Source organism: Leptinotarsa decemlineata, unplaced genomic scaffold (assembly GCF_025532065.1).
Source record: "Leptinotarsa decemlineata unplaced genomic scaffold, Ldec_3_MD MMD2_tig00026336_RagTag_RagTag, whole genome shotgun sequence".
Lineage (NCBI taxonomy): Eukaryota > Metazoa > Arthropoda > Insecta > Coleoptera > Chrysomelidae > Leptinotarsa > Leptinotarsa decemlineata.
In genome coordinates, this window is record NW_027412692.1 from 2,942,596 (window position 1) to 2,969,566 (window position 26,971).

At 33.5% G+C, this 26,971-nt stretch overlaps 2 pseudogenes; one reads left to right on the top strand and one right to left on the bottom strand.

Moving 5' to 3' along the window:
* Positions 1-17,082: 17,082 nt before the first annotated feature.
* Positions 17,083-18,194, bottom strand: LOC141485794 (otoferlin pseudogene; annotated as a pseudogene).
* A 3,274-nt stretch (positions 18,195-21,468) lies between these two features.
* Positions 21,469-22,816, top strand: LOC141485820 (ubiquitin carboxyl-terminal hydrolase 2 pseudogene; annotated as a pseudogene).
* Positions 22,817-26,971: the final 4,155 nt, after the last annotated feature.

The window sequence follows — 26,971 nt, forward strand, 5'->3', positions numbered from 1 at the left end:
AAAACAAAGTCACTATCACGATACACCACAGGAGATTTTACTTCAGACTTGTTTTTGTTTTTCGGATGTCTTTATTTCTGGAAATGTTGTATGGAAATGAAAAATAATAAACAACTGATAAACTAAGATAGAAGTTGTTTTGAAAACAATTATATTATCAATTACTTCCTTGGTCACTCAACTGAAAACTAGTAATTTGAATTTTTCCGTTGAACTTTGTGTGTTGTATGATAATAAATAAATAATATACAACGTTTGCTTTGGAAAATATCAGATAAAACTGAAGATTGTGTACATGGTGATATTTCAAAATTTAAGTGTTTCAATACAGCTTTTCAAAAAATATTCAAAAATTTTCGGAATGGATATGTTCACTGAGCTTAATTGGCATTTGTGTGGATAATTATGGAATTAGTATTATTATACCCATCATTACAAAATACAACAAATTTCTGTTTGAAGTATTAAATTCGGTATAATTATTCCTCTCATAAATTCATGAATTATTCATTCTGCTTTTTCGTAGTAGTTTCATTGAAGAGAACTTATTATGTTCAGAAATAAAATAAAATCTTGAAAATTGTTGAGAACTATTTGATAAAGTTACACAAACAGAAAATTATATAGCTGTTTTAGGGACTATTACCCGTTTTGAGAAACACCAATTCAAACATACAAAAACCTACAATTTAAAAAATCTTTTTATCAATTCAAACTTTTCCAATTTTTTTTGAGGGTATAACACCTAAAATTATTCAACAAGTTGTTTTCTAGTATTCATTTTGAGATTACTTTGTTCACTCGACTTCTTAATAATAATAAGAATAATAATAATCGCCTTTATTTCTCACATAAATTGTACACTTCATATTTCTGGAGGAGAAATTGGCGGAGTTCAATTAATTTTGATACAAGACCTTCACTGAAATGTTTTTCCACTCAACCCCAAAAATGCGGCCCTAACTTTATCAACCTTATCGAAGTATTAGCATCATTACACATCTTTCCATGAATGAATTTTATGAAGAAAAAATAAAATCGAAAAAAAAATGTCTTGTATTTCAATTTGAATTTTGTGAATGATGAACATTGAAATTCCAGAGGTAAAGGGTTGTAGTTATATAAACGATCAGTTTGAAAGTCTTCCCCTCTAAATATTCAACCATCCAGCAGTAATTAGCTCATTCGAAATTCTTTCATGTCTACCATTTACAGTTCTCAGGCAAGAGTTTTGACCTGTTTGCACTTTTGCTGTCACAAGGATCAAAACTCATTTTTTTTCAAACTATCAAAGATAATCCTGGAAAAGCTATTGATTGTGCGAACAGTTCTAGTATTTCATTAGTTTGTGCAATGTTATATGATTTTCTTTTCTTCTCTTATTCATATAACAATTTTGTGAAAGTATGACATCCTCATTAAAAATATGATAAAAGATAAGTTTATTTTGATAAATTGATTGATGTAGGTAGGAGATCATCATATGAAATGTGAAATGTAACTTTCTATGTGTTTACCACTTTTATTTATAACTATCATTTCGGCAGTTTCATCCTATGTGGACATTTTCAAACTAATACAACAAGTTTTATTTCATTTTATTGATACAACACATCCAACGAAAATTTAGGAAACAGATTATTCAATGCTAAACCTAAATTAGACAAAGGGAAGAGATCTGGTATATATCGACTAGAATGTGATGAATGCCCCGCCATAAAGGCCTAACTGGTAGAAATTTTGATACAAGGTACCATGAACGTGTCATTTCGGATACAAAATCATTAATGTACGAACATCTTCAAAATTCGAAAAATAAAATAGATAAAGATAATTTAAAGACTCTTCACACATGCGAAAAAGGGAAAATGATGAATCTATTGGAATCTATGGAAATAAACAAGTCAAAGAAAAATTCCAATTCTATTGTCCTCGACGAACAACTTGATCTAAATAATAGTCCTCTCCTGAATCTATAATCCAGTTCCCAAAACCTACATTATATCAAAAGCTTTGTTTTGTTATGTTCATGGATATTACAGGTATACAAAATTTAGGTACCAAATTATTTATAATAGGATAGGCAACTTAGGTATATATATATATATGGTGTAGTAATGAATATTACTGGAGTTTTTTCCCAACACCAAATCGTTATTTTTAACACCTCGACACTTGTTTCGATCACCAAGTGATCATCTTCAAAGAGGAAGATTAAAACTTAGGTATAAATCACTCAGATTTAAATGTAATCATTTAGTTTTGAAAATGGTGTAACTAGTCAACAATAAAGAAATATCGTGCAAAATAGACAATAGTGTGTTTTTGTAGTGTATCCTCAGGGAACATGAATTTCCACAAAATAAATATTCATTTTTCAAGAGTTTATTTCTTGACTTTTTTATTTAGATGATGATCACCAGAGGAAAACCTTTGGAAACTTCAAAAGTGGTGCCTGTGTTGAACTAGCGATTCATATGAGCTCAAAATCGTTGTTGATTTTATTTAGAAGAGAAAAGTCTCACCTTCGATGTTCAAGGTTTGTAGTGATGTTTAGGTTATCACTGAAGAGGATAATTTTATTCTGGATAGAATCTAGCAACGTCAGGAATATGCATGAAAGTGGAGGTTCATATATGCAGACAATTTTACAAAGAATATACAAGAAAATAAAAATTTCGAATAGAAATTTTGAATCATTAATTTATACCAACGTTCCCACACAGTAGGATGTGGTAAATGCCAACTACTTTCTTGGTTAAACCTTCTCTTGTAAGAAATTTCATCGAATATCATCAATGATGATCCAAGATGATTTGTGCAAGATAAATAACTGGTGTCAAGCTATATCTAAACATAAGAGAACTCTAGATGAATGACGGAATTCAAGGACCTAATAATACAAGTTCAAATTCAGCTGCCACATAAATTCTTTTGTTTCTAAGAACTATAAAATGCTCAGTTATATCATCAGGAATGCTTAATGGATACGTAAGAATAAAATTAACGTTCTCCTCTTCAGTGTAGATGATAGTTCAAAATTTGAATATGTAAGAGTCACATAGAATTCTGGATACAATGTACACATCAATCGATCAGAGACGGTTTTTGAAATATTTTAGTTTCAAATGTGATGGAGTTTATCCCAACCGTGGGATACCATGTGTGCAAATACTTTCTTGATTTCAGGTGGAGTTCTAGGATAAATGTCAAATTCATTTTGATTATTTTATACACAATTCTAGGCTTCCATTTATCCATATTTGCTGCCACATATAAACCTGTGGAAAAACCACGACTTCACATTCCAATACTAACGGGAATACATGAATGTTCAAGATGTAGATATTTCAAATTCAATTCCAAGTTCAAATTCAGCTGCCACATAAACCTCTTTTGTTTCTACGAACTATAAAATGCTCAGTTATATCATCAGAATGCTACTAGTAGCTACTAGAACAATCATGACTATGGTGTATTACAATTTGGAAAAGAAAGGTCCAAACCAGTAATATTTTCAATTAGAAAACCAATTGCAGAATCATCTTTTGGCAACAGGCTCCTGATACAATCATGACTATGGTGTATTACAATTCGGAAGAGGAGTGGCGAAAAAAACAATGATCTTTTCACTGACAAAACCAACGGCAAAATTTTTTTTTTTTTGAAGAATGGTTTGAAACCTCGTGATTGAACCAGTAGCCTACTGGCAAAAAACAATTTTGCTATTGGTGTTTGCAATACTGAATTTTTGCTATTTCATCCTCTAGGAGATACTTTTTTTCGTTTAACAAATTTTATTGTACCTATTCATTGTACTTATTCATATGCTATATCGACTACATTCATGTTTATCTTCTTCAAATTAGAGCATGAATTTCACTTCCGCACATGAAACGAAAAAATCATATTTTTTTCTATTTGAATATTGAGTGTATCAGGAAATTTGTTTTTGGAAAACGTGTGGTTTTTTCTTCAAATTACGTCATATGTTCGAGAAAACCTATTTTTTTAAATTCTCTTTATGACTTGCCGCGGGATTAGCCCACTCTGATATTCATGCTCTAGGAATCCTTCAAAAAAATAGTCATTAACTTTTTGAACAGCTCTCTAGTTGTTTTCCAACCTACGCAAAATCGTGTTTCTAAATTTGACCGAACCATTCCAGTAAAATGAATCACTCTCACACATTTGTACCTATGGATAAAAGCTGAAACGCTTCTGGCACAGATATTCGAACATTATTATTCATTTTCTAAAATAAATGTGTGATTATTATCGAAAACATCTTATTCAAACAAGACCATCTTACTCAGTCTCATGTGAGGCTGTACTACATAATCGTTTATCCATAGGGGTATTTTGGATATTTCTGAAAACTTCAATTTTTTCGAAAAGGGCAACAAGACGAAATACGAAAATGTATGGAACTTCAATAACGAAGCCATTATACAGCAGTTATTTGAATATTGGCGACTTTTCAACTACTGAGATTTCAGAAAATTGATCCTTGCTGAGATTTATTCAGGTTGAACAAAATAAAAAAAATTCTTGTATGAAAATAATCGGAAAGGTCAGGAATCAAAGCATCATTTTTGAAACTTCTCTTAACCAGTTTCACCATTCAATGACGAAAAGAGGGTATCACACCTGTATTAATGGAATGTATTTTCCCTATTCTGAAACTCCTTCAAAATCTTTCAGAGCACTTTTTCGTTCGAAGAGAAAATCTCGATATTTCATCCGTTTTTCCCCCTCTTTTCGGACGATATTCGTCTCGCCAGGAGCTGAAAACTCCACGACAAATATCGTCTTGCTCTGGTGGTCGAGAAGGACTACATAAGAACTACATAATAATTGAATAATAAAATAGTAATAATAATAATAATCCGGTCAATCTAGACATTGGAAGGTACATACATTTTCAACAAGCTGCAAACGCGTGTAATTGTTTAAAACATAGTTAAAAATAGGATTTTAAAATGTCGAATGATTGCGATGCCTGGAAAAAAATTAATTCGAGGTCAAAGGTCAAAAATCTCGAAAAAAATTGGTTTTTCACGATTTTTAGGAAAACGGTGAGTTTCATCATAAAATAATTTGAAATAAAAATTGTAGACCATAAAATTCTCTACAAAAAATGTATCAATACTTTTTTTTCTTAGAGCCACCGTTTCTGAGATACGGCGGGTGAAAAAGTAGTAAAAGTTGTAATCGTCATTATATGCACACGTTTCCACGCCACCTATGAGGTAGTGTACTTAGCGCGTTTTTTTAACGTGGTTTTTCCAGTGCGCCTATTCCACATGTCTGTTTTGATTCTGTCAAATTGAAAACTTGCATAATAAAATATATTAGGAAGGGTTGGAAATTATAAAAGCGATTGAAATTTGAAAAATGTAAAAATTCATTCATCTGAGTCATAACCTTCAAATACTTCTTCTTGTCGTTTTTCTTCTTGTTCTTCTTGGTCTTCTTCTTCTTCTTGATATTCATCCTGGGTGCAGGTGAACTGCGTCAAGAGTGATGTATCGCTTGTTTCCTCGTTGGTATCAAGTGAATCTTCCACTATTAGTGATTCAGCATTAGAACATGACTGGCCTTGACAATGTGTACATGCCAAAGAACACAACGGTCCAACTTTTTCATAACCACATTCAGCGCTGCATCCCTTTTTACAAATGCAAAAAAAATTGTGCTCAGCAGTTTTTCTGGCGCAGGTGGGAGTAAAGTCTGAATAGGTTCTAATGCATTGTCGACCAACTTCCAACTTCCAAGTCTCTTGGGTCTAGCTGATAACCAAGCCACACTTGAACTTGGTAATATACCCGGAAAAGATGTTGATGAGCAGCAACTGAGGTTGGAGGAAGACAAGCTAATCGCACCTATTTCTTATTTTTAGTGTTTTTTACGAAACATGCATATCGATACTTATCTAAGCAGGTGGTTTTTTTCGGAGCTTTGTACATTGAAAGAAGAAACTGAATCCCGTTGGTGATAATTTCTTTTTGAGTCGAATTACTTTTTTTGAAAACTTCAGCACATTGAACTGAATCTTGTTTTTCAAACATTTTAAAAACTGTTGGTTTACCCCTCCTGTAAAATGCAGACGTCGTATCACAGGCAGTTATTGCGTGTAAAAATAGTACATGATTTTGACTCTTTGCAAAAGTAGATAAACTTTTTGACGAATATATTTCGGTTTGACTTTGAACTTTTCCTGGCTTTAGAAAGGGAGAAGTTTGTATTTGTTTTTGTTGTATTTGTCAAATTAAATTGCTCTTTAGCTTTTGTTTGAACGTGGTTGACAATGTTTCGTGGTGTATTTCATCAGTTCGGACTTCCATTGTCTAATATAATATAAATTGATTTGAAATCCCTGAAAAAAATGAAAGATCACCCGAAAATAACAATTTTATTAAAACAAAAAACTGAAATTACAAAGAAATAACATACAAGCTACAACCAGAAAATAAAAAATTGAAATATTAATAAAAGCTGAAAATTAAAAAATATTATTAATAAAAATGAAAAATAAAAATGACGTAACTTGGTTTGGAATCATTTAAGTTTTATTTTTATTTTTCATTTTTCTTAATAATATTTTTTTAATTTTCAGTTTTTAATAATATTTAAATTTTTTATTCTCTGGTTGTAGCTTGTATGTTATTTTCTTGTAATTTCAGTTTTCTGTTTTAATGAAATTGTTATTTTCGGTTAATCTTTTATTTTTAGTCAGGGATTTTAAATCACTTTATATTATATTAGACAATGGAAGTCCGAACTGATGAAATGCTCTATAGCTGTTTCAATAATCAGTACATCGGCATCGTTATTAGCCTGTTTAACCAATATATTTCCGCCAATAATCCTTCAACATTGAAATTTGTTGTGAGTATTTGCAAGAAATTTCTGTCGATTGGTAGGAACCGTGATAAGTTCATCAAATAGAATATCGGAAGATGAAGATGTTGCTAAAGTTCGACGACGTTGTTCTGCAGCTTTATTATTTCTCGTGCAATCATCATAGCCATCAAATACGACCGTAATTCTGGCACCAAAATGTCTACGTATATACTGAACGTATTTATCTAAAATAATGCTAAATGAAAATAGAAAAATATTTTTACTCAAATCACAACTTCAGATATGTATATACGTGGCATACTTATGCATATAATGACGATTACAACTTTTTGACTCGTCGTATCTCAGAAACGGTGGCTCTAAGAAAAAAAAGTATTGATACATTTTTTGTAGAGAATTTTATGCTCTATAATGTTTTTTCCAAGGTTATTTTATGATGAAACTTACCGTTTTCCTGAAAATCGCGAAAAACCAATTTTTTTCGAGATTTTTGACCTCTGACCTCGAATAAATTTTTTTCCAGGCATCGCAATCATTCAGAATTTCAAAATCTTATTTTTAACTATGTTTTGAACGATCACATGCATTTGCAGCTTGTTGTAAATTTATGTACTTTTACTCTTATTTTGTAGTCTAATTTGACCGGAGTATTATTATTGATATTATTATTATATCTGTATTCATTGAATTGTGTATTCTTTATGATATTTGACTAATTTTATTTATATGCATACGCATTCTCAAATTGTCACAATTTCCACATTTTATTTTTTTTATAACATTTTCAATTCTGGGAAACAAATGCTTTGCACTTATTCTAATATCGCTCTATGTTGTAACTTACTTGTATCTGTATTTGTATTCATCTATTATGAATAAAGTTTTATTATTATTATTTATGTGCATTTGTTGAAAAAATCTGCGTTGAGAAACTCATTTCATTTGCAGTAAATACAAATTATTTGAAGATGAGGTTTCTCATAGATATTGACTAGCAACTAATTTTTTTCTTCGTATTCGAATGCTTAAGTGTTTTATTATCTTTCTCAGCACAACTTGTTAGAAATTGTTTTCCCAAACGTCCCTTCAAAATAATACGGATGGTGTTGTTTTATCAATAGTGTATGAATGTGGTAAGGACACTGTAATTTTGCGTAACTAACTATTTCATGTTACATTATTTATTAGTCGTTTGCTGAATCATGTTTTTTGATAACCATCATTTTCGGATCCAGATAATTAGGATAAATATAGTCAAATTGGGCACAGAATTTCAATTTATTATTTCTGTTGGCTATCGCGAGACAGAAAAATGATCAGCACAAGATTAGTTTTGCCAAGAATGATTCGCCTATTACATTCGCCATTAGCACGAACAATAAATCGTAGTGAATTGTTTCCACTCGGGAGAATCAGCTCATATGTGTGTCACTATTAGAGGAATATGATATATCAAGTGAAATATTTTCATTACTATGTCTAATAATAAAATTAACATAGAATAATGGAAAATAGAATGAAATCAACATAGAAATTTTCATTTCTCTTTTCTTTATCTCCTACCACGTAGTAACGGCTACACCCATCAATTTATTGAAAGAAGAAAGTACAGCTAGACAAGCCACATACTACTTTAAACTAAAAATGAAGTACCATCAAGCATCGCAGAATTTATGGTTCAACCAAGGATGCCTGAGAAGAAAAATCACCCCGAAATACATTAACATCAGGACCAGGACAAAAACACCAGCAGCGGAGAAGGCGACAATGAAGGCACGAGTGATCTGGTCAAAAGAAGAGTGCAGGACACTATTCTCAAAAAGAAATATCCTGCAACATTATTTGAAGGTCTTACACTCGGAACTTACCTATAATCTTCACCAGATAGAATTTGACATTTTTTATGACCAAGTTAGGTCTACAATTTAGGGCACTAACACAGAAACAACAACATATCATAAACAGCGAATCAGTCGAACCAGATATCCAGTTCAGCGAAAGAATCATTAACTTGACCAAAGTAGAATTTAACAAAGAGGAAATTTCAACACTGTCCAGGGGGCCGAAATATATACCAACAATAATTAATAAAAATAGTTTGGATAGGTTGATAACAGATACAGCTATTGCATTGAAACAGACAGATAATAGAGATATAGGATACAAGATAAATGAAGTAATTCAGAACCATTCATTCTCTTTAGTAGAGAAACCGGCATAATAAAAACTATACAACAAAAAATAAGAAAAAATGATCTTGTTTTCACGAAAGCTGATAAATCGAATGCCATAGTTATCCTTGAACGAGAAGCATATGTTCAGAAAATTGAGTCAGTCATTCGAGATGGAAACCTTACTTTCAAGAAAGACCCGACAAAAAATAGTCAAAATGAACTGAAAAGTTTCCTCTTAGATACTAAAATCATTTTCACGGAATCAGAGAAACGGAGAATCACCAACATGAACCCCTCTTGCCCTAAACTGTATGGCCTGATAAAAACACATAAAGAGGATAACCCCATAAGACCAGTAGTTTCGTATATAAATAGTACGGTAAGAGAACTAGGAAAACATCCTAACAAGTTGTTCAAAAATATTACCAATTTCGTCCCACCTCACAGCATTAAAAAATTCACTGACTTTAGTAGAAAACATAAGGAACCAAAGCCACATTTCTGCACTATGCAAGGAAGGGTTGCAAACTCAATTATTTAGAATCCTTGGAAATTTACAAGCATTAACATTGCGGTTGCAACCTGTTAAATGATCAAATCGATTTAATTTACTCTCCGGTTTTTAAACACACATCCGCATTGTGAACTGTAAATTCAGGTACTCAATCAAGTACCTGAATGGTATATATTGGCGAAAGTAATGAATCATTGTTAGTTCATTGTATTAGTTTGGGAATGTCCATACAGGATGAAACTGCAGTAACGTTAGTTACAATTACAAGTGGTGAAAAACATAGAAATTTTCATTTCTCTTTTCATCAAAAATTTAAAAGAATAGCTGAAAATAACAATTATATTAAGCACAAAACCTGAAATGAAATCAAAATGAAATAAAAAAAATTAAAAGATCTCAAGCCAAGTTAGAGAGAGAGAGGAATATACTTCATAGTCCAAGAAATCAAGTTCTTATTGACAAAACATTGTTAAAGAGTGATTTTCAAATATACAAAATATTTACAAAAGTAGAACAATCCTATACTAATCAGTTGAAAAATGAACAAATATAGATAAAATGAGTGTGTATATAAAAAAATCACATAAAAATGAAATAAAAAAGCAAATAAAATATAAATATACTGAGAATAAAATCATATCTAAAATAAAATCATAGCAGAGTTTCACTGAAAAATTCTTCGAGATTATAGAATGCTTTTTCGAGTTAAGCTTCTTTCATTATTTTTCTGAGTTTGTAATACATTTTTTTGTTTCTGATTTCGGAGGGTACGTAATCATATATTTTCCTGCTTTAATAAATAAGAGACTCCTTTGTCAAAGTAGATTTCAGAATAAGGAGAGGTTTTTTATTTTCCGATATTTGCCTTGTAACATATTTCATTTGACTCCTTGGTTTTGGGGTACCAGCTGTATTAAGGTTTTTATGTATTAAACATACAGACTCTAGAATAAAAATACAGATGAGAGGTAGAATACCCCTGCTGATTAAAGGAGACTATGATTTACGCAATCGAAGGCTTTTGAAAAGTCACAAAACACAGCTACTACAGTTTCTCCGTTGCTAGGGTTCGTATAAGCATACTCAAGAAAATGAAAAATTCATTGGTGCTTTTTGAACTTTGAAAACCGAACTGTGTGTTTGATAAAATTTTGGGACTGTCTAGAAAGGCAAGTAGGTACCCTTCTTTGACAAGTTTTTCAATCACTTTCGAAAGTGTTGAAAGTAAAGAGATTGTTCTGTAATTGCTTGGATCTTCTGAATCACCCCCTTTGAATAGTGGAAAGACTAGAGCTGTTTCGAGACATAAGACTTCACGACATTTCGATTGTTAGTATCCACAATCGTCTTCGGATGATGACTCATCATATTAGACAAGTCCGAACTAATGAAATTCACCATGAAAAATTGTCAACCACCTCCAAACAAACATCAACTAAAATATCTATCAAGAGAAGTCCGAGGGACATTGTACATACGGAACATCATTGAACACGAGTTGCACATACCTAAATGTTCTTATTTTCACTTCTGTGTTTTATTCATTCATTGCATGATTGGGGATACAAACAGAATGAATGCAAATGAAATTCTCATTTTGGAATCCATTATAACTCCCAAATCAAATACTTCATTCACTATTTTGAAAATTAATGGGATTTCTACGTTTGGTAGAAGTTATTTTGTGGCATTTCTTGTTATTAAGGTTAAGGCTACTATTGCCACATATTTCTGCTAATGCATCAAAATCATTTCGTAATATAGTATAAAGTTGGAATGTTGGAAATCTTCAACAATAGTGTTAATATAAATTATAAAGAATAACAGTCCCAAGTGACTTCCCTCTTGTACACCTGATGTAACCGCAAAAAGTTCTGACTGGTAACCGTTAACATCCACAACTTGATTTCTTCCTGTAGTACAATCGTCCCCAACCGTTTTGCACTTGCGTACCACTTGATTTTTTGAGAAATATTGGCGCAACACCAGACCTAAGTATTTTAATAAACGTATAATATTTACTCTTTCAAAAGTGTTCAAAGGCTTTTTTAATTAAATTCCTGACAAAACTTCATATTTAATGATTAGATATTTGTTTATTTATAACATGCTTATAATAAAGGAGGAATAAAAAGATTAAAATGGTATTCATTTACAGTTTTATTTATTACCCATAGGTCTGAAAACATACAAATAAATAATTATTATAAACTCAGCGAAAAATTTATCATCGTATAGTCTTCAGTGCGAAACTTGTTGTTTGCCGTGATTAAAATATCAACATTAGGAGTAATGGAAATTATATTCAATATTATTCTGCTTTTATATTTATTTTTTATGTACAAGAGTTCAGAAAATACACTCTCACACAAGTAACTCGTAACAAATGGCATCAAAAATAGCAGAGCTTGCCAGAAGAGCAAAGGGTACTCGGTTTTACATCCGATCCAGAAATTAGCTGAAGATTTCTCTTTAAAATAATCTTTCATGGAACTATCTTCTGTAAGGTCGTTAAAACTTTCTTTTAGTTCCAATTCATTTAGTGAGGTTCTCGAAAAAGGATTTCTGATCCAGTGCACTTTTGAATTATTTTCAGAGAAATACTTCTTAAAGCCTTTTTTAAGGCCAAGTGAACAATGATATCTGCAACCAAATCTGGCATTGGAAAAATGATGAAAGAGTGGGGAATGCAGATGAATTCTCCTCCTGTATTTGTGAACAAACAGGACCCACTTTCTCTTGAAGGAGTTTATTTTGTCTGGCTGTGAAGGCTGTTGTGTTTGTTTCCTGAAGTCCCAAGTTCAGTGTGTTGAGTTTGTCAAAAATGTCGGCTAGGTAAGCCAATCATGACAACCATTCTTCATCAGCATTTTCATGTCATGATTTTTTTTCACTTAAAAACATGAAAACTTCTGATCTGAGTTCAAAGATACGGTTCAAAATTTTCCCGCGAGATAACCACCTCACTTCTGTATACAGGAGTAAAGTTTTGAACTTCCCACCCATTTCTTCACACATCAAGGAGAATAATCTTGTGTTTAGAGCCCTAGCCTTTATGAAGATTATAACTTTCACAGCATCTGATAGAACGGAGTTAAGATTTTCTGGCATACTTTTAGCAGCTAATGTTTCTCGATGGATGACATAATGCGTAATTTTGCATACAGGAGCAACTCCCTTCTTCTTTGCTGCTAGCCCTGTTCATTTTTTTGACATAGCTTTTGCCCCATCTGTACACAAGCCAATACACTTGGACCAGGGAATGCCTACTTTGAGCACATATTCATCAAATACCTTAAAAATGAGTTCCGCTGTGGTATTTGATTCAAATGGTTTGCAGAAAAAAACTCTTCTATCACCTCTTCATTATAATCAAATCGCACGAAAACAAGAAGCTGCGTCATGTTTGTAACATCAGTGCTTTCGCTAACCTGAAGTGCAAAATAGGTGCATTCTTGGAGTTTAAAAGCCAGTTGTTCTTCAATATTATTAGACATATCGTCAATTCGTCTTTTTACTGTGTTATTTGACAGTGTTTTTTTTTTCAATTTCTTTGGCTGCCTTTTCTCCTAACACGGCTTGAACCATATCCACAGCAGCCGGAAGTAAAAGCGTGTCACTTATTGTGTGACACTTTACATCTTTGCAATTCTTAAACTAGCCTGGTATGACGCCTTCATCAAATTAGTATCAGTATTGACAAACTTCGTCAAACATTGGGTTTCTTTCTTTAAAAAATTTGATTTTCTTTTGAAAAATTCAATGGGCTTACCAATCAAATCAGGGTGCTTACTATTTTGATGTCGTATCAGTAAAGGAGGATTCATGGATTGGTTTCAAGGCATACAATACATTGAGGAATAGTAATGTCACTGGTTTCAGTCCCTGGCTTCACTATAAAACCGTACTGTAAGTAGTTTTCATCGTATTTACGATTGGCCGGTAATTTAGGTTTTTTAGCACAATCCTTTGAAGACACACAAGTGAAAAATGAAACACCCTTTGTTTACCAATTGTACTATCTGGGGATTCCTAGGTAAAATTCCTAAAATGTTTTATTATTTTGTTACCTAGGAATTATAAATTCCAATGTAATAGAAAAACAAAGATGTCAGGTCGTTCACTGGGTTTTGGATATTTTGTTTTTCTAACGACCCGTGAGCTGAGTCATATTTGCTATTAATAACATGAACATCACTCACGCGTACCACCTGAAACTTTCCCGCGTACCACTGGAGGTACGCGTACCACCGGTTGGGAACCCCTGCTGTAGTATATGACAATATACACACCAGAAGATGCTGATCTATGCCGATCTCCATAATGTCTTTCAATGATCAAGTTGTGACTTAGTTTATCGAAAGCCTTGCTGAAATCGGTATAATTCACATCCACTTGCACCTGATCATCCACACTCTCTGTAGGACCAATATTTATTTTTTCAGAGGGTTGAAAATACTCTGGCTTTCGTAATCGTAGGCTTCCAGACAGTTCTTTTTAAAAATAGTTATTAACTCAATATAAATAACACACCTGCGTCGGGACAAAATCGAATTGCGTCAAAAATATTTCATTGAATCACTCCGGTTTATTTTTCCAGTGGGACGAATATGATAAAACTGAATATTCGATAAGATATTTTTATAGATTCATAAAAATATCCAACATTTTGATTGTAATCTATATATCATAGCGGTTCTATAATTGAAATGAAGTGGGCGGGGAAACTTACGCAAAATAAATTCTCGTTTGGCTCTTGACAAACGTAAACCACATGTTTTCCAGATAAATAAACACAATAAAAATTGTAACTCAGTTGTTTACATCATAATAATTGTTTTCTGCACTAAAGCACATCAAATATATTCATAATTGAAACCAGTGCATCTTTCCTGTCATCATCACTTTCAAAACCTTGCATAATTTTATAATCCGGTCAATCTAGACATTGGAAGGTACATAAATTTACAACAAGATGCAAACGCGTGTAATTGTTCAAAACATAGTTGAAAATAGGATTTTAACATTCCGAATGATTGCGATGCCTGGAAAAAAATATTCGAGGTCAAATGTCAAAAATCTCGAAAAAAATTGGTTTTCCACAATTTTCAGGAAAACGGTGAGCTTTATCATAAAATAACCTCAGTTAAAAATTGTAGATCATAAAATTTTCTACAAAACATGTACCGATACTTTTCTTCTCAGAGCCACTATTTCTGAGATACGACGAGTCAAAAAGTTGTAAAAATTGTAATCGTCATTATATGCACACGTTTCCACGCCACATATGAGGTAGTATACTTAGCACGTTTTTTGTAAACGTTTTTCCAGTAGGCCCCTTCCACATGTCTGTTGTGATACTGTCAAATTGAAAACTTGCATAATAAAATATATTAGGAAGGGTTGGAAATTATGAAAGCGATTGAAATTAAGAAAATGTAAAAATTTATTCATCTGAGTCATAACCTTCAAATACTTCTTTTTGTCGTTCTTCTTCTTGGTCTTCTTCTTTTTGATCTTCTTCTTCTTGATGTTCATCCTGGGTGTAGGTAAACTGCGTGAAAAGTGATGTAGGTATCGCATGTTTCCTCGTTTGTATCAAATAAATCCTCCACTATTGGTGATTCAGCATTAGAACATGACTGGCCTTGACAATGTGTACATATCAGAGAACACAACAGTCCAACTTTTTTTCAACCACATTTAGCGCTGCATCCTTTTTACAGTTGCAAAAAATTGTGTTCAGCAGTTTTTCCGGCGCAGGTGGGAGTAAAGTCTGAATAGGTTCTAATGCATTGTCGACCAACTTCCAACCCCAGTCTTTTGGGTCTAGCTGATAACCAAGCCATACTTGAACTTGGTATACCCGGAAAAGATGTTGATGAGCAGCAACTGAGGTTGGAGGAAGACAAGCTAATTGCACCTGTTTTTTATTTTTAGTGTTTTTTACGAAAAATGCATATCGATACCTAACTAAGCAGGTGGTTGTTTTCGGAGCTTTGTACATAGAAAGAAGAAACTGAATCCCGTTGGTGATAATTTCTTGTTGAGTCGAATTGTTTTTTTTTGAAAACTTCTGCACATTGAACTAAATCTTGTTTTTCAAACATTTTAAAGACTGTTGCTTTACCCCTCCTGTAAAATGCAGACGTCGTATCACAGCCAGTTATTGCGTGTAAAAATAGTACATGATATTGACTCTTTGCAAAAGTAGATAAACTTTTTGACGAATATATTTCGGTTTGACTTCGAGCTTTTCCTGGCTTTAGAAAGAAATTAGTTTTTTCAGGTGGAGTTCGAGCAGTAAGAAGTACGAGTAAGTCTACAGCTTCACCAACAACAATAGTTGTATATGTCAAATTAAATTGCTTTATAGCTGTTTCAATAATTAGTACGTTGGCATCGTTATTAGCCTGTTTAACCAATATATTTTCGCCAATAAACTTATCCTTCGAAGTTGAAATTAACCGAGATATGTTGTGAGTATTTGCAAGACATTTCTGATGACTGGTAGGAACTGTCATAAGTTCATCAAATAGAATATCGGAAGATGAAGATGTTGCTAAAGTTCGACGATGTTGTTCTGCAGCTTTAATATTTCTCGTGCAATCATCATAGCCATCAAATACGACTATAATTCTGGCACCAAAATGTCTACGTACATACTGAACGTATTTATCTAAAATAATGCTAAATGTTTCTTCACTATCCCACACAACACGATGTAGTAAGTATCCACCGTCGATGATGTATGTCGTATTAGTATTGTTAATTTCAATATTGACTTGTTGGAAACAATTGTAAATGGCAGACTTCTGTGTTTTACGCATCCCGAGGTCATCAAACAACGATAAAGGGTAGGGAGCCAATTCATATTCAAAATATTTTTCAATTTCATTTCAAAATGCTGCAGTAATACTCATGCGCTGGAACAATAATACAAGGTCAACAGGTACTTTTTCTTCGAGAACTTTTATAGTACTACTCATCGCTAAAAGAGGAACAACTTTGTCTACGCGTTTAAATTTAAAATCATTGAATGTTAGTCCTGTTATTTTCGCCGTAGAGTCAAGTCCAACTTCACGAGCTTTACAATAGTTTATTTTATCATCACCGACGACACCACTTGCAATATATATAATTTTGTTTACCTCTGGAAATGGGTCATGTATTGAGAACCACTTAAAAAGTTTTCGGATGTCTTTAGCATCTTTTTTTACTCTTGAGTCACTCGCATCAACATGCTGCTTGGTCGTATCTGAGATTATTATATGATAAAACTCACCGTTTTCCTGAAAATCGCGAAAAACTATTTTTTTTTCGAAATTTTTGACTTTTGACCTCGAATAAATTTTTTTCCAGGCATCGCAATCATTCGGAATTTTAAAATCTCATTTTCAACTATGTTTTGAACAATTACACGCATTTGCAGCTTGTTGTAAATTTATGTACCTTTACTTTTATTTTTAGTCTAATTTGACCGGACTATTAATAATTCTGGAAATATCATTCAGAAATTGTATACCATCTGCAGTAAATAAACATCATTAGATAAATATTGTCTCTTTTCTTCCATCATACTATTGAGATCTGCTGCCAATTTAATCTAGTTCCTTCGTTAAGCCCCAAGTATTTTTTTCACACTATATCCAGGAAATGAATAAATAGCAGAGATCAATAAAAATATCAGGAGGACACCAACCAAAACTTTGATCATCTTCCATCGATACAACTTACAAACGATATGCTTCAAGGTCATCAACGGATTTTTGAACCATAGGAACGATGTATCAGGGCGATTCGGAAAAGGTAATGCTTGAGGTTCATGGCGACCCAATCCTGCTGGTTCATTTGAAGCTTCTTCCATCATGAGGATTTCTATTTCTGCTTCAACTTTTCCCGCACAGATCACTTCCTTAGTTTTCCTATCAATACTCTTGAATGGCCACCAACCTTTTGTTCTCCTAAGTTTGAACAAATTAATTTTGGGTGCATTTTTTGCCATGATAGATAATTGACATTTTTCTTTTGTTCTTGCAGGTCGGTGAAGTTTTGATAGCTCCAGTGTCAAATTTCCCAAAAAGTCATCCTTAGAAAAGGTATCATTATCCCATATTTGCATGGTTAAGACACATGGCATTTTGAATTCAGTTTCATCAGATTCAAAAATTGATTCTTTTTTGTAAACAAGCAGTTTGTTCTCTGCGGGTAAATATTGAAATGGAAACACAAATATCCAACTGAAATTTCCTTCACCTGTGAGTGATCTATAATGAACATCAGTATATTGAGCTTCCATCATATCATTTAACCAGCATTTGACATAAATATCAGATTTTTTTTCACCGGTGAAGAAATCGTCTCCATCCAACGTGACGTATTCCAGACAATAACTCGCAATTCATATTTATTCGGTTTTCTAGGAGTTATGTTGACTTTTTTAGGAGGAGGTAGGTCGATTACTGAAAATATGTCTATCCATAGTTGAATTTTTCCCTGTTCAATTCCCGGCTTCGATGGATTGTATAGGGACTTCGTTTCTACGTGTTCTGGCACCAGTGTGAAACCAACGATGGGCATTTCTCTCCAACGTCGCAAAGCGATTAGGGCTAACACTTCTTTATGTTTTTGTTCGAGTAAGTTTTTTCTCTACTCCTCCGAAAAATATGGACGGGATGTCATTCAAGTCGTACTAGCATGTAGATGATTTTAAAAAAAATTCAAGTGCCGCTTGTAAAAATTGCAAACGTTATAAACCATCAATTGAGAAAAATTATATTTGTTTTTTTAAATATCTCAAAAACTATTTGACATTTTTCAAATTTGAAAAAAGATTTGAATAAATATAGTTTAAAAAAATTGAAAAACATGATTTTGAAGAACATCGAACCGAAAATTTAAAAATATTCAAGCGACGGGCGCTTGATATACAAAAAATATGGCACAAAGCGCCCACGCCATTTTCACAATAATACTAGTATTTTTCGTTCGTTATTGTTTTAGGTTTATTTTTTTAAAACTATATTTATCTTTAATTTCAATTAAACAAACAAACATATATACATACATACAGGTGAAGCTAATAAAAGCGTGATGAAATAATAATAAATTGTTTTTTTTAAATGAAGAAATACATGTAAAGTGAGTTCGAATTATATCAAGGAGATTACTTACAGCGCCATCTGCCCGCGGATAGATCACGCAATAATGTCGATAATTCTGAAGTTACAAACAAACATACAGGTGGAGCTAATAACGAAAGGAATAGGAAATAATAGTAATAGGAAAGCCTTCTGCACCAGCCCAAGCCCAAGCCTACTGTGTTTATCTGGAGAACCATCACTACATAGCAGAAGAAAGTACTTGAGCCTATCTTACGCTACAGCGATTTCTTCAAATAAAAATAATCCAGTCCACAATTACTGCTTCTCAGATCGCTTATAGGAGAATGAGAAACCTTGATCCACCCTTCTACGAAAGGATAAACAGATATCAAGCTGAATATAATATCAGCATACCAGAATGCTATCCCCATCACATTATGTCGCCTCCACCATGCACAATAAATATCCCGAAAATAAATACATCCTTGCAACAATACAACAAATACGATACTAACCCTACAATAATAAAGCAACACCTATACCAGATCCTCGACACAATGCCATCATACTCACGTATATATACTGATGGATCCAAAACTCCTGAAGGAACAGCTGCAGCATTTTCAACAAACCAATACAACGCCACCTACAAACTCCCCTCGACATTCAGTGGTTTCAGTGCAGAGCTCTACGCTGTATGGAAAGCCTTGGAATTCGCAAAAAATTAAAAATTACCAAACTTCCTTATCCTTACTGACTCTCTCAGCTCCATAATGAGCCTTTCCCAAATCTATCCTCATAATGCAATCCTTCGAATGATAAAAATAGATTCCATCACATATCGGCATTAAGGGAAATGAAAAAAGTGACCTACTTGCAAGAAATTCAACAAAGAGTGAAGCACTCCCATGTACGAACATAATTGTCCATTCCGATTTCAAAAAAATTGTGAGGAATATTCTGATAAATAGTTAGCAACAAAAATGGAACACCAATGGGTCAAAGCTGAAGGAAATAAAGTCGTCAGTGAAACAATGGAAATACATACCAATGCCTAGAAAACATCATGTCATCCTCACAAGACTTCGTATAGGACACACAAGGCTTACCCATGGGCATATCATAGACAAAACTGAAGAACCACACTGTGATATTTGCCAGACAAAAATCACTGTTAAACACATTCTCCAAGAATGTCCATTGTATTACCAACAAAGAGAGGACAATAACATCCCAGACAACATAGACAATGGAAGTCCGAACTAGTGAAATTCATCACGAAACATTGTCAATCACCTTCAAACAACATCCCAGAGAATATCACGCAAACCTTAGGAGAATACAGTGCAGTCGAAAATGTGATAAACTTTTTAAAACAAACTAATCTCTTAAACAAAATTTAGTACCGTTACACAGTATCAATGTATTCACTAACAATATGAATGTCTTTAATAAGTGTAATAGTTGATGAGACAATAAATAAAGCTAATTAAAAAAAAATTGAAAGCGTGTTAATAAAAAGAGAAGTATATTTTCCTACCTTCCAGAACTATAGCACCAATTTTTATAATTTTCCCAGAGGATTAAAAATACGTCCTAAAACGGGTAGTCTGTCTGGCTCATGAAAAAAACGCCAACTCTGGACCTCAATAACTTAATAAGTATCAAAATTAAGAATTGAAAAATTTAGGTACCTCCTGGATCAATGAATGTACAATAATCTGCGGTCAAAAAAATGTTATCGTTATTTTCCAGTAATTTGGTCATTAGTTAATTGAAAGACTTTTTACTCAAATAGCAAGTGCGATAATTGTTGAATAACAAATCTGATTTTTTTTTGTTTCTTTGGAGCTGTTTGTCAAAGGTCTGAGAATAGATTCCCGTTGTAAAAATAAAACAATTGTTATTTTCGATTTGTTATCATCAATTTACTTAGGTTAATGAATTGAAAAATAAATAAATATAAAAAATGCCTTAAATAATTTGTTAGACTTGGCTAAATCTCCTATAGATAAGGCACGTATAAAAGCAGTGTCGTCAAAATATGCAGGTGCTTGGTTGGATGCCTTACCAGTTTCATCCCTTGGTACATTATCAGACAATGAATCTTTTAGAGTTGCTGTAGGCCTTCGACTAGGTTCCAATATTTCTGATCAACACAAATGCAAGTGTGGAGTGGAAGTAGACACCCGAGGATATCATGGATTGAGTTGTAGATATAGCGCCGGGCGCTTTTCCCGTCATCAAGCTGTAAATGATGTCATCAAACGTGCCTTAGGTTCGGCAAATATACCTTCCATCTCAGAAACCCCAGGCACTTGCAGCGATGATGGGAAACGACCAGATGGCATGACTCTCATTTCTTGGCGGAAAGGAAAACCGGTTGTCTGGGATTTCACATGCGTCGATACTTTGGCTCCTTGTCACGTTCCTTCGACTTCTGTATCCAGCGGTGCAGCAGCTTCATCAGCGGAATTGTCAAAAACACGGAAATACAATTATTTGGGAGATAACTTCATTTTTTATGCAACAGGAATTGTAACATTTGGTACGTTAGGTTAGGTTAGGTTAGGTTAGGTTAGGTTAGGTTAGGTTAGGTTAGGTTAGGTTAGGTTAGGTTAGGTTAGGTTAGGAGTTCATTCGTGAAATCGGCAATAGGATATCCAAAGAAACGAATGGCCCAAGAGCTACCTCTTTCTTGATTCAAAAAATTAGCATTCTGATTCAAAGAGGAAATGCAGCTTCATGTTTAGGTACAATTCCTCAATCAAAAACCCTAAGTGAATTATCAATGTTTCCCATGAACAAAATGTATCGGCATGTACAGACAGTGCAAGAACTGGAGTTGTGCAATTTGGTAGAAGACTCGCAGCAAAACCGTCAAGCTTTGACAGAAACGGAAGTGGGAACTCTAAAAGAGGCTGAGTTTGGTCCTCTGGCTGAGCCCTCAAACAAACTAATATCTAATTCAGTTTTGAGCAGTTTTGCTTCGAATTCTTTATCCTACCAGTCCAATGAAGGGGTGAATCATCCTATCCGTGTTTACTCAGAAGAAGACAGTAGTGGCAAACGTAGTTGCAACAATAGATCGGTGATACATTCTTCAATCAAAACTCTTGGGTTCAATGGTTTAAAAAATCTTGGAAACACCTGTTTCATGAACAGTATAATCCAATGTTTATCAAACACGGGATGGTTGCTGGAATACCTAAAAAAGGATGCATACATGGAAGATATCAATACTAGTATTTCTAGTATGAAAGGTGTTTTAATCAAATCGTTCGCGGAAGTTATCAAGGAATTATGGTCAGAAGATTCATCTGATAGAGTAATTAACACAGTCTACTTCAAAAATCAGATTCAAAGATTTGGCCCTCGATACATGGGTTCTGCCCATCAAGACGCCCACGAATTCCTTCGATATCTTTTAGAAGGTTTACATGAGGACCTCAACAATATTACTGAGAAACCTGAACCAATCTTAACTGAGATTGACGAAAAATTGAGCGATAACGGAAAAGCACAAGAGTCCTGACAGAGATATTTGAATATGAACAACTCCAAGATTGTAGACTATTTCGTTGGTCAATTAAAATCCACTATGAAGTGCACACACTGTGGACACTCATCAGTAATCTTTGATCCTTTCTGGGATTAGTCCCTTCCCATACCTCAAAGATCTGGCCAAGTGAGTTTATCACATTGCTTGGATTCTTTCACAAGAGAGGAAACTCTGGATGAAGATGAAAAACCAATGTGTTCGAGGTGCAAGCAAAGGAGAAAATGTATCAATCTATAATTTTCCCCGTATTTTAGTAATTCATTTGAAAAGATTCTCTCCGTCGGAAAGGTATGGTGGCAAATTGAATGTTTCCATTGACTTTTCTTCAGATGGATTAGATATGAGCAGTTATGCAGCAGACAATGTGGCTCCTTGTCATTATAATCTATATGCTCTTTCAAATCACAGTGGGACTACTTACAACGGACATTACACAGCATATTGCAGACACCCATATAGTGGCACATGGCATGAATACAACGATTCACAGGTGTTCCCAATTTCGCCAAAATCAATTGTGAGCAATGAGGCATATGTCCTCTTTTATGAACAGGAGGGAACGAAGCAGCACCTTTGATGTGTGTTTTTTTTTCTTTCCTTTTTTTTCTTCTTTCCTTTTTTCTTAATAATCTTAGTTCTTTGAATTGATTTGTATTTCTAGTTGTGTCACAATATATATATATATATATATATATATATATATATATATATATATATATATATATTAAATACGGAAAAAGAAAATTGAAAGGCTTCATCAATGATTGGAAATATTTTTTATGATCTGGGGCTATATGAAAATGATTAAAAAAATGTATGTAATGTAAATAAATACGTTGTTTACATGATATTTCAAATATTTTTTTTGGAAACATAATCTTTGATGCAATTATAAGTTATGATTGCTTAGAATCAGATTTGTTAATTAACAATTTGTTTCTACAACATGTAATTAATATTAGGGAACCATTATTTTCAATCATAACCCATCTTGTTCTTTGATAGCTGAAATCACTTTTTTCATTGAAATCGTCATTGATCACTTAATAAACAGTTTATTACAAATAATTAAATTTTTTCAAAAATTATTTTTTTTTCTACACAATGTAACAAAAACAACCTTGTATTGTTTCTTGAGAAAAAAAAGTATTTATATTTCATACCTCATTTTGAAAATTCTCTTCTCCGTTAGTTACTTCATCATTCCCACCTGGTTTTTATGTTTCAAATTATTATAACTTATTAACAATTGAGATACGATAAACAACGTATTTATTCTCAATTGATTAGAAAACAAATTCGGCACAAAATTCAAATATCCAATCATTTATTCCAGCCAAAGCATATTATTTTTTTTCAATAATTATAGTGCTCTCCAATTTTCAACCTGAGTAAATTATTGATGACAAATTGAAAAATAACATTTTTCTCCAACGAGAATCTATTCTGAGACCTTTCAAAAATAGCTCTAAAAAATGAAAAAATATCAGATTTATTTTCGCCCTTGCAATATTTCTGTTAAACTGAAAAAAATTTACTGAGAAATCACGATGAAAATTTTTTGATCGCAAAATATTGTTCATTCTTTCATCTGGTAGGTTTCTCAATTTTTTCAATTGATATTCATTAAGTTGAAATGATATTTTATGTCAAAAGTCCAAAGTAGTCGTGTTTTGCGCAAGGCAGAGTATCCGTTTCAGGAGATATTTTCAACCCTCTGGGAAAATTATAAATAATGGTCCTACAGTTCCGGGAGGTTAAACTTTTTTATGAAAATGTTCTCCTCTTTTAGAATCTTTTTTCAAATTTGGAAAATGCCAAATAGTTTTGGCATTGAATTTGGTCATTATTACGCCTTGGTCAAACACGAAACCGACTGGTTTAAGTTGATGATAGTCGTGTCACGAAGTGTTCTGGCGATGTATTGAATCTATTGGAACCTCTGAAGACACCCTACATTTTGTTTCATGAGAGAGAGGACATTGGCAGATCAAGATCTCCAGATGATGTGGTGCTGCAGGTTTTTTCGGGTTTTCCTGCAGCTGAAAAAGCAAATGCGCCACTGGAATCAATGAAGTCGCCCCGGAGCACCAATTAATTTTTATTGTTGTTTTTATTTTTATCTTTGTTTTATGAGTTCACAAATAAAAGTTTTGAGACATTTGCTAAAATCCAAAACACTTTTTTTCAATTAATCGTTTATAACTTTTGCAATTTTTGCAATGGACATTTGATTTTCTTCAAAAATATCATATACATGCTATTCCGAATGGAATGACATCTACTCAATATTTTTTGGAGGCGTAGAAAAGAGTTTGACCAGAAAGACACTTGTTGACCGAAGTGCTACACATATTGACCCTGGATACAAAATGAAACCATTGTATATTATATCATATTTATGTCCTTACCAGGCGAAAACGTTTTTCTTTAGATTTTAAAGATAAGTATATTGTGGAAGAATGTATTGATATGTTCACATGTAATAACGCCGTTTCTAAGATTTTGAACCTATTCCATTATTACATAAAGAATGGGGCAATTGATGAATATGAATGAAAAATATTCAGGGAAATGAGTGTTTGATTTATAAACCTTTCTTTCGGTTATGATCGGCAAAACAAAACTCATCCGAACAACTATTTTCCCTATGGTTATTGAATTACAAATAAATCATTACTCTAGCAAATCTCACAGAAAGATATTCTTATTTTCGAGACTCTTTCCAAAGTGCAATACAATTGAATTCAGAAGTCATCAACTACTCCGGCTATTTGCACTGTTTCAGAGACTGTTTATTCAACATAGAACATATGCAGCTAGTGGCATGTTTGACAGAAAACAAATCTCATTCGGCTCTCTATATCATTATTTCCCCACTATGAAATCTACAATATCGAATATGACTTTTTTGATAGTAACATTTCCGATGAACTTGCACCAGTTTTCTGTAGCAGCTAGAACCTATTCTTCAAAACGGAGTGTTTGTAGTTGGAAGACCGGTAGTGTTCAGTATGAACCCATAAAAGTTAAAAGAATCATGCACGTAACATCAGACCAATGATTTCTAAAATCATCTGAAAAGCTATTAATTGATATATTCATAAGTATTTAAAATGCTTCGAAATTATCATCAATTTGGTTCACTGAAGTCGAGATCAACAAGCTCGCCTTTGGAATAATGCAATGGAGAAAAGAAACGAAGGTCTCAGACTGTTTACTAATCAAGCTTTGATATTGTGAGTTGTCTGACCGTCTTTGTTCGTGGCTTTCTAGCTTCCTCAAAGTACGTTGGTAATAAATTATCATCGAGTGCTCTCTCTCCGACACCAAAAACATCAATGGTGTTCCTTAGCGCCCATTCGCTCGTGAAGCTTCACGTCTCTCGCTCCCGAGAGAGAAGAAGGCTCTTAGTGCCAAAATGCAACGAGTCCAATGGAGCTCTCAGACTAAGAGCGGGAGCCGCCACGTCCCGGGAGACGAGAGCTCTCTTGTCTCCTGCACCTCGAGCCGGGCACCCCAACACCAAATCGTAACACTTCGACACGTGTTTCGATCACCAAACGATCATCTTCAAGAGGAAGATCTCCTCTTGAAGATTTGGAGAAAAAACTCCAGCCATATTCATCTACACATCTATGTAAAGAGTTTCTTCTTTCAGAATTCTTCAGAAGATTCCCACTTTTTTTCGTATAAAGATGGAGAAGTAAGAAGCCAAAACCGTTATTTCAAAAAATAGGGATTTCAGTTCTGAAAACGGATTGATTATAAAAATATACGTGTTATTTTTTTAAAGACCTTCCTTGCATTTCTGGCTTGTTCGAAACAGGAAAACCTGTTAGAAACAGGTATTTGTAGAATGCCACTGGTCAGCATCAAATTATATACAACTTGTCAACATAACAATCATTATGAGACATCTACCCCAAACCAAAGTCCCTCGTGTTGAACTTTTACCCTTCTTACGAAAGGTACACAAATAACTATTATTCAAAGAACCCACTCGTAACGTAAATAACTGCGCTTTTACTGGTTGAGACTGCGAGTTGTTCAGATTTGTCAGACGTCTCCGAAAATAAATGTCATCGTCATCCTTAGAAGGCACCTACGCAATTTCACGATCCAGAGAAAATAATGAGGTGATTTGTGTACCATATCAAAAATCGAATATATAACGAAAGTATATTTGGACGGATTTCTGAAGGACACAGTGTGTGCACTTAGCAACGAAAATCATTGTTCATTGCAGTTTCTTTATAAATACAATTTTACGTGCTTTATCATGCAGTAACCTTGAATACAGATGGGTTTCCCATAACATGTTTATTGTATAACTCTGTATACCTTTTTTCATCAATGGGTAATGAATTGGCAGGAATACATTGTTGAGGTAGTTGCTAAGGTTGCTGAATTCTATCCAAAAACAGAACCCTTCATGTCATTGCACACACAAACATCACATCAGATATAACTTTGACAGCCCAGAACCTCAGGGGAAGGAACAGTAACAACAGTACATTTTACATACTTTCATGGGGATTTCTAGACTCATTCCGCTACATACATGATTCGGGGTTCGATTCAATACAAATACACACTTTTTACTATTCACTTTGTTTTCCAAATATCTGTTATGAAATTGAATCAGATATTATTCAAAGAATTGCTACACAATATAGTAACTGAAAGAGGTAAAACTCCACTTAGGTTAGGTCCAAAGTGAGTGGGTCTATTCGACCCTCCACCGCAA